The 10,122-nt window shown below is 34.7% G+C and overlaps 1 pseudogene; it reads right to left on the bottom strand.

Annotated features, from left to right (window-relative positions):
* Nucleotides 1-8,402: 8,402 nt before the first annotated feature.
* Nucleotides 8,403-8,847, bottom strand: LOC102962431 (annotated as a pseudogene).
* Between the last annotated feature and the right edge of the window lie 1,275 nt (nt 8,848-10,122).

The raw sequence follows: 10,122 nt of genomic DNA, 5'->3' as shown, positions 1-10,122 counted from the left end.
CAGAAAGAAAAAATTCATTTTTATTTTCAATTTTTATTAAAAATATTTTTAATTTTTTTAATATATTTTTTACTTTTGTGTAATTTTTTCAAATTCTATTTTACATCCATCATTTTATTTTAGTCTACTTCAGCATATTCACTTTTTAAAGTTTTCAAATGAGTTCCTTTTTTCCTTTTTTTCTTTTTCGTTTCTTTTCTTTTTCTTGAATGCAGAAAGAGAAAAACTTCCTTTTTATATTCAATTTCTATTAAAATTATTTTTATTTTTTACCATATTTTTTGCTTTTGTATAAATTTTTCCAAATTCTATTTTACTTCCATCATTTTATTTTAGTCTAATGCAGTGTATTATTCACTTTGTCAGATTTTCAAATTATTTCCTTTTTTCTCTTTTTTCTCTTTTTCTTCAATAGAGAAAGAAAAATTCATTTTAATTTTTAATTTTTACTAAAATATTTTTCTTTAATTTTTTATACTATATTCTTTACTTTGCGTAACTTTTTTCAAATTATATTTTACTCTCATCATCTCATTTTAGCCTACTTAAGTATATTCATTTTTTCAAATTCTCAAACAATTTCCTTCCCCCCCCCTTTTTTTCCTCTAATCTGCCAAACCACTTTAAACACCCAGAACAAAACAAACCTAGGATCTAGCATCATTTATTCGATTTTTGTGTGTATTTTTAATTTTTAATGTTAATATTTGTTATTTTTAATTTTTTAATTTTAATTTTTCTACCTCATTAATTCCTTTTGTTCCTTCAAAATGACAAAACGAAGGAATTCACCCCAAAAGAAAGAGCACGAAGAAACAACAGCCAGGGATTTAACCAACACAGATACAAACAGGATGTCTGAACCAGAATTTAGAATCACGATAATAAGAATACTAGCTGGGGTCAAAAATAGATTAGAATCCCTTTCTGCAGAGATAAAAGAAGTAAAAAATAGCCAGAATGAAATTAAAAATGCTATAACTGAGCGGCAATCATGGATGGATGCAGCGGCGGGAAGGATGGATGAGGCAGAACAGAGAATCAGCGATATAGAGGACAAACTTATAGAGAATAATGAAGCAGAAAACAGAGGGAGATTAAGGCAAAAGAGCACAATTTAAGAATTAGAGAAATCAGTCACTCATTAAAAAGGAACACCATCAGAATCATAAGGGTCCCAGAAGAGGAAGAGAGAGAAATAGGGGTAGAAGGGTTATGTGAGCAAATCATAGCAGAAAACTTTCCTAACCTGGGGAAAGACACAGACATCAAAATCCAGGAAGCACAGAGGACCCCATTAGACTCAACAAAAACCAACCATCAACAAGGCATATCAGAATCATTCACAAAATATTCAGGCAAAGAGAGAATCATGAAAGTGGCAAGGGAAAAAATGTCCCTAACCTACAAGGGAAGACAGATCAGGTTTGCAGCAGACCTATCCACAGAAACTTGGCAGGCCAGAAAGGAGGGGCAAGATATATTTGCTATACTGAATCAGAAAAATATGCAGCCAAGAATTATTTATCAAGCAAGGCTGTCATTCAAAATAGAAGGAGAGATAAAAAGTTTGCCAGACTAACAAAAATTAAAGGAGTTTATGACCACTAAACAAGCCCTGCAAGAAATTTTAAGGGGGACTGAGTCCCTAATAGTTGTGTGTGTATGTGTTCATATATATATATATATATATATATATATATATATATATATATACCAAAACCAACAAAGATTAGAAAGGACCAGAGAACACCATCAGAAACTCCAACTCTACAGGTATCATAATGGCAATAAATTCATATCTTTCTGTACTCACTCTAAACATCAATGGACTCAATGCTCCAATAAAAAGACATAGGGTAACAGAATGGACAACAAAACAAGATCCATGTATATGCTGTTTACAAGAGACCCACTTTAGACCTAAAGAAACCTTCAGATTGAAAATAAGGGGTTGGAGAACCATCTATCATGCTAATGGTCAACAACAGAAAGGCAAAGTAGCCATACTTATATCAGACAATCTAGACTTTAAAATACTTTATGAAGAGATGCAGAAAGGCATTATATCATAATTAAGGGGTCTATCCACCAAGACCTAACAATTGTAAACATTTGTGTTCCAGATGTGGCAGCACCCAAATATATAAATCAATTAATCACAAACAAAAAGAAACTCATCGATAGTAATACCATAATAGAGGAGACTTCAACACCCCACTCACAACAATGGACAGACGATCTAATCAAAAAAATCAACAAGGAAACAATGGCTTGGAATGAAACACTGGACCAGATTGACTTAACAGATATATTCAGAACATTTCATCCTAAAGCAGCGAAATACACATGCTTCTCCAGCGAACATGAAACATTCTCCAGAATAGACTGCATGCTGGGACACAAATCAGCCCTCAGCAAGTACAAAAAGATCGAGATCATACAGTGCATATTTTCAGACCACAACTCTATGAAACTCAAAATCAACCACAAGAAAACATTTGGAAAGGTAACAAATACTTGGAGACTGAAGAATATCCTACTAAAGAATGAATGGGCTAACCAAGAAGTAAAAGAGGAAATTAAAAAGTATATGGAAGTCAATGAAAATAACACCACAATGCAAAACCTCTAGGATGCAGCAAAAGCGGTCATAAGAGGGAAGTATATAGCAATCCAGGCCTTCCTAACGAAGGAAGAAAGATCTCAGATACACAACCTAAACTTACGCCTTAAGGAGCTGGAGAAAGAACAGCAAATAAAACCCAAAACCAGCAGAAGACAGGAAATAATAAAGATTAGAGCAGAAATTAATGCTATCGAAACCAAAAAAAAACAAAAAACAAAAAAAACACAGTAGAACAGATCAATGAAACCAGAAGCTGGTTCTTTGAAAGAATTAACAAAATTGATAAACCACTAGCCAGTTTGATCAAAAAGAAAAAGGAAAGGACCCAAATAAACAAAATCAAGAATGAAAAAGGAGAGATAACAACCAAAACAGCAGAAATAAACACAATAATAAGAGAATATTATGAGCAATTATATGCCAATAAAATGGGCAACCTGGAAGAAATGGACAAATTCCCAGAAACATATACACTACCAAAACCGAAACAGAAAGAAATAGAATATTTGAACAGACCCATAACCAGTAAGGAAATGGAATTAGTAATCAAAAATCTTCCAAAAAACAAGAGTCCAGGGCCAGATGGCTTTCCAGGGGAATTCTACCAAACATTTAAAGAAGAGTTGACACCTATTCTCTTGAAGCTTTTCCAAAAAACAAAAATGGAAGGAAAACTTCCAAACTCTTTCTATGAAACCAGCACTACCTTGATTCAAAAACCAGACAGAGACCCCACTAAAAAGGAGAACTATAGACCAATTTCCCTGATGAACATGGATGCAAAAATCCTCAACAAGATATTAGCCAACTGGATCCAACAATACATTAAAACAATTATTCACCATGACCAAGTGGGATTTATACCTTGGATGCAGGGCTGGTTCAATATCTGCAAAACTATTAACATGATTCTACATCAATAAAAGAAAGGACAAGAACCATATGATCTTCTCAATAGATGCAGAGAAAGCATTTGATAAAATACAGCATCCTTTCTTGATAAAAACCCTAAAGCAAGTAGGGATAGAAGGGTCATACCTCGAGATCATAAAAGCCACATATGAATGACCCAAAGCTAATATCATCCTCAATGGGGAAAAACTGAGAGCTTTCCCCCTAAGGTCAGGAACAAGATAGGGATGTCCACTCTCACCACTCTTGCAACATAGTATTAGAAGTCTTAGCCTCTTCAATCAGACAACACAAAGAAATAAAAGGCATCCATATCGGCCAGGAGGAGGTCAAACTTTCACTCTTCACAGATGACATGATACTCTATATGGAAAACCCAAAAGATTCCACCAAAAAACTGCTAGAACTGATTCATGAATTCAGCAAAGTTGCAGGATATAAAATCAATGCACAGAAATCAGTTGCATTCTTATACACCAACAATGAAGTGACAGAATCGATCCCATTTACAGTTGCACCAAAAACCATAAAATACCTAGGAATAAATCTAACCAAAGAGGTAAAAATCTATACACTGAAAACTATAGAAAGCTTATGAAATAAATTGAAGAAGACGCAAAAAAATGGAAAAAGATTCCATGCTCCTGGATAGGAAGAACAAATATTGTTAAAATGTCGATACTACCCAAAGCAATCTGCATATTCAGTGTAATCTTTATCAAAATAACATCAGCATTCTTCACAGAGCTAGAACAAATAATCCTAAAATTTGTATGGAACCAGAAAAGACCCCAAATAGCCAAAGCAATCTTGAAAAAGAAAACCAAAGCAGGAGGCATCACTATCCCGGACTTCAGGCTATACTACAAAGCTGTAATCATCAAGACAGTATGGTACTGGCACAAGAACAGACACTCAGATCAATGGAACAGAATAGAGAACCCAGAAATGGATCCACAAACGTATGGCCAACTAATCTATGACAAGGCAGTAGAGTATCCAATGGAATAAAGACAGTCTCTTCAGCAAGTGGTGCTGGGAAAAGTGGACAGTGACATGCAAAAAAATGAACCTGGACCACTTTTTACACCATACACAAAAATGAACTCAAAATGGATGAAAGACCTCAATGTAAGACAGGAAGCCATCAAAATCTTCAAGGAGAAAGCAGGCAAAAACCTCTTTGATCTTGGCCACAGCAACTTCTTACTCAACATGTGTCCGGAGGCAAGGAAAACAAAAGCAAAAATGAACGACTGGGACCTCATCAAAATAAAAACCTTCTGCACAGCAAAGGAAACAATCTGAAAACTAAAAGGCAACCAACAGAATAGGAGAAGATATTTGCAAATGACATATCAGATAAAGGGTTAGTATGCAAAATCTATAAAGAACTTATCAAACTTAACACCCCAAAAACAAATAATCCAATGAAGAATTGGGCAAAAGACATGAATAGACACTTCTCCAAATGACCAGTCGACACATGAAAAATGCTCAACATCACTCATTATCAGGGAAATACAAATCAAAACCACAATGAGATACCACCTTACACCTGTCAGAATGGCTAACATTAACAACTCAGGCAACAACAGATGTTGCCGAGGATGCGGAGAAAGAGGATCTCTTTTGCATTGTTGGTGGAAATGCAAGCTGGTGCAGCCACTCTGGAAAAAAGTATGGAGTTTCCTCAAAAAGCTAAAAATAGAACTACAACCCAGAAATTACACTACTAGGTATTTATCCATGGGATACAGGTGTGCTGTTTCAAAGGGACACATGCACCCCAATGTTTATAGCAGCACTATCAACAATAACCAAAGTATGGAAAGAGCCCAAATGTCCATCGATGGATGAATTGATAAAGAAGATGTGATATATATATATATATATATATATATATATATAATGGTATATAATGGAGTATTACTCAGCAATCAAAAGAATGAAATCTTGCCATTTGCAACTACATGGACTGGAAGGTATAATGCTAAGTGAAATTAGTCAGTCAGAGAAAGACAAAAATCATATGACTTCACTCAAGTGAGAACTTTAAGAAACAAAACAGATTAACATAAGGGAAGGGAAACACAAATAATAGAAAAACAGGGAGGGGGACAAAACAGAAGAGACTCATAAATATGGAGAACAAACTGAAGGTTACTGGAGGGGTTGTAGGAGGGGGGGATGGAATAAATGGGTAAAGGGCACTAAGGAATCTACTCCTGAAATCATTGTTGCACTATATGCTAACTAATTTGGATATAAATTTAATTTTTTTTAATTTAAAAAATTAAAAAAAACAATAATTTAAAAGTCGAACATGTGGTTATTTCAAACCAACTGGAAATAGAACTTTTCCAATTTCTGTGTCTTTCACTAATCATATTCTCCTTTGTCACCCCCAGATAACCACTGTAGTGGATTATTTTATTTTCTTTATAGTTTTACCACAAAAATATAATACCCACAATCAATACATTTTCAGTGTTACATTTTAAATACATGATAATCCCTGGTGGAATTTATATTTAAGTGATTTTAATTCTATACAACAGTTTTGAAAGAACTGACATTCTTTTGTTACTGAATTCTCTATGAACATAGCTGAGGTTTCCTTCAATGTTTTTCTATAAATTTTTCTATAATTAAATATTTTAAAAAATGTCATACTTTCCCATATTCTCTTGCAACAGATAGGATAAAATATTTTTTAAGGAATATATGCATTTTTTAAATTTATTTTATTTTTATTTTTTGAGAGAGAGGGAGCGAGAGACACGAAGCATGAGTAGGGGAATGGCAGAGAGAGAAGGAGAGGGAGAGAGAATCCTGAGCAAGTTCTGTGCTGTCAGCACACTCAGATGTGGGGCTCAATCCCTGGAACCACAAAATCATGACCTGAACTGAAATCAAGAGTCCAACACTTAACTGACTGAGCTACCCAGGTGCCCCAGGAATATATGCATTTTTATTTCTAGTTTAAATTTTATTCACATAAGATTCCTTATGATATCTTATTATTACTTTAATATTATTGTAATATTTAATGATGACCATTTGCATTCTTTATATTATATATATTTATTTTTTTTAATAATCAGCCTCACAAGATATTTATCTTTTATTTGGTCTTTCAAATACAGACCATTTCATTCTGCTAATACTCTCTTCTGCTTATACTCTATTTCATTAGTTTCTTTTTTTTAACCCACATTTTTTTTATTATATTAAAATCAGGCAATGCTCTAACAATAAAAAGGCTGCTTATGGAATACTGTTATGTTAAACCTTACTTACAGGATGTTAAATCCTTAGAACTAAGGTTTCCCCTAGAAAAAGATTAATGGAAATATCGATTGTTTTTCAGACTTGATAGCTGATGCTTCAAAAGGTGGTTTTACACAAACACTAAAGTATACAAAACAAAACAAAACAGTTTAGAACAGAATGAATCGCTTTTATTTCAGTATGCATCCACATCTCCGCATATAGTGGTCCTGACCAGAAAAGTGGAAAAACACAGCAATTTGCCACGAAGTCAAGCCTGCCAATTTCAGAGATCTGCTGTGCACACGCATTTCTTTTTCAATCCCTCCTAAGGACCGTGAGAAGCAGCAGCACCAAAACCAAATATGAACCAAATTCAAGGTTCTTTTTGTTCCAGTCGCCACATTCTAAACTAGTGTCCACATGACAACCCTGTTTAAAACTTCTTCAATTTTTAAAAGCAAAAGCAATTACAGGAAAACAATTCATTCAGAGGGATTGTGTGTGCTTACAAGTGTCTTCTGTGGCCTTTCTCCAAGTTTAACCACCAACTTTGAGAGCTGGCAGGTCTGAGTACCCCTGGTGACTGTTCTTTTCACTTTATCAAAACCTGAGCTAAAAAACCGCATCAGCTGATGATGACAGCAGAGGGTGGCAGGGCTGAGGACCCAATATTCCTTCCCAGGCTGGTGGAGTTTCCAAAACTAAATGTGGAACTAAATGTGGTTCCAAAACTAAACGAGGGAAGTCAGAGACTCTTTCCAACCTTACCTGATGGTTTCTGGCCAAAGAAAGGAAGTATTGTGGAAAGTGTTGGGTGGTGATGGTACAAAAAGGGAGTTGAGGAGGAAGAAGGAAAAAGCTGAACCGCTCAATTAAGGTGGGGGAGAAGATATGGAGAGAGCCCTGAATTCCTCACCAAAGGCCAATTTCAGAGGAGAACAGAGGGGGTTACAATCTATTCTTTGGCCAAAGGTGGTGGTGGAAAGTGAAGAAGGGACAATGGTTTGGGGTAGTGGTGGTGGGGCATCATTTAAGACTTATAAAAAGCAGGGATGCAGCTAGAGAACCCCCACATAACCACTAGGAGTCCCACAGGCTGTGATCTGAAACCTTCACAACTACTCTAGCAAGCCACTCCAAGCTGGAAGGCTGTTGCAGGGAGGGAGGGAAGGAGGGAGACAGGGAGGCAGGAGGAGGATAAGGGGAGAAGGCAGAGACCCCAGGCCATGCATGTAATCAGCAACAAGGTGATTGTCTGATGTGTCTTTTCACAGTTGAGTTAGATATGCCCCACCAGTTATGATGGGAATCAGTTTAAATATACTTCTTGATCCCAGAAGTTCAACTATATGGATAGTGGTTACACTTGACAGGATGATTTGTTATAGCACAACTTATATATTCTAAATGGACAAAAAATTGGTATCATTTACAGTATTTTAAGATAACTTGCCTTTGAACGGGAGCTTCCTTTCCAGTACTTTGGGGTCTACAAGATGTATCTAGAAAACTTACTACTGTGGAAAATAAAGACTGCTTAAATCAAATGGGGTGGGGAGGGAGGGCCTGTGGCTTTTCTTTTTGATCAATTGTTGTAACACTGTCCTTCGGGCAGCTGAGGGAGTTTCATGTTTTCTTTAGATGTCATTAGGCACCGGAGCTCTTGCAGGACAACGTTGATGCTATATGAATTCTGCCATTTTGCTATCACTGATATGACTCTTGGGTCCACCACTCCATCAGAACTATTACCCCCATTCATATTAATTTTTGTTACAAATCTTACAAAGGGGGAGTGCTTCTGGGTATTTAGGTCCACATTCTATTTTAAGGCTGTATAGTCGGTTTTCATAAGTTGTTCTTGGAGGCCCAATTATCATCCCTATCCATCTTGTAAGTGTCATGTCTTCGTCATCTTCTAGACCCCAACTAACTGTGCCATCTCCTACTCCTTTCTGGTCTTCTTCCAGTTCTTCCAACAGTCTAAAATTTCGAGGGACTTTTACTCCCGAGCCCATGGTGGCAGCCATCTTGCGTTGCTGTCACTCTCTATTTCATTAATTTCTGCCTTTATGGTTATGTTTTCTTTCTCTTTACACTTATTATTCTTTTTCTACTTTTGTGAGATATGTATTTATTGATTTTCGACCTCTCTTGTTTCTAATATGCATATTGAAGAATGTAAATTTTCCTATACTTCATGAATTCACAATTGTGATATGTAATACTTTCAGTATCATTAGTTCAAAATGTTCCTGGTGTTGTTATTAACATTTTTTCTTTGTTCTGTAAGTTATTTTGAATATATTGATATTTTACAGTATGGTTTTATTATTTTTTCTCACATAATTGAATTTTGGCAGGAGAGCATAATGCTTATAGTCAACTTTTTAAGTTGTGGTACACTCTACCACAGTGCGTGCCATATTTTGTATATGTCACCAGGTGCATACTCATTTAGAATTACTGTATCTTCCTGGTGAATTGAAAATTTTATTATTCTGAAGCATCTTCTTATCTTGAATCAACATTATTTTCTAAAGTTTCCTTTTATTTCTCCCTGAAATACAGCTAAGTTCTCTTTATTTAGAGTTGCTTTTCTATAACTTTTTCAGTTTTTTTTTAAATTTTGTTTCATTTTTTTAAATTCATACTATTTTCTTAAGTTTTACAATCTTTATCTTTTAGGAAGAGCATTTAGTCAATATTATTGCTGATCTTTTGAACTTAAAACTTGTATACTGCACATGCTTTCTGTTTGCTCTGCCTGTTTTGTTTCTTTTCTCTCCTGTCTTTTCTTCTCTTGAAATGGCTGATTACTCTATAATGTGACATTTTCTATTATTAACTCAGAAGTTATTTACTATCTTACTATTTTTTAGTTTATACTAAATATTACTGTATGTATCCCTAAGTAATCAAATCTAGCATCAATTGGCATCTTTTCCCTCTTAACAAAGTATATAATAAATTCACATTTTTAACTATTTTTATTCCTTACTGATATATATGCTATGTTTTTTGTGTGATTTATGTTAAGAGTATTAGACATTATTTTTATTTAGTAAGTTATTACTTTATATTTACCCACAGAGTTATTACTACAATTAGTCTTCATTTATTTCAACATTTTCAACCTTCCATCTTCAATTATTTTCTTTCTGTTAGAAGAATATTCTTAACTTTCCTCTAGTTCCTCCTGTAGTATATACCTATCAGTGATAAGTGGCTTTTTTTCCTTAAAATGTCTTTAATTTCTTTTATTCTTGAAAGATATTTTTATTTGGCCTAGACTTCTAGGTTAT

The sequence above is a fragment of the Panthera tigris genome, chromosome C2, assembly GCF_018350195.1.
Source record: "Panthera tigris isolate Pti1 chromosome C2, P.tigris_Pti1_mat1.1, whole genome shotgun sequence".
NCBI lineage: Eukaryota > Metazoa > Chordata > Mammalia > Carnivora > Felidae > Panthera > Panthera tigris.
Note: the sequence above shows the minus strand (reverse complement) of the source record. Positions and strands in the feature narration are given on the sequence as shown.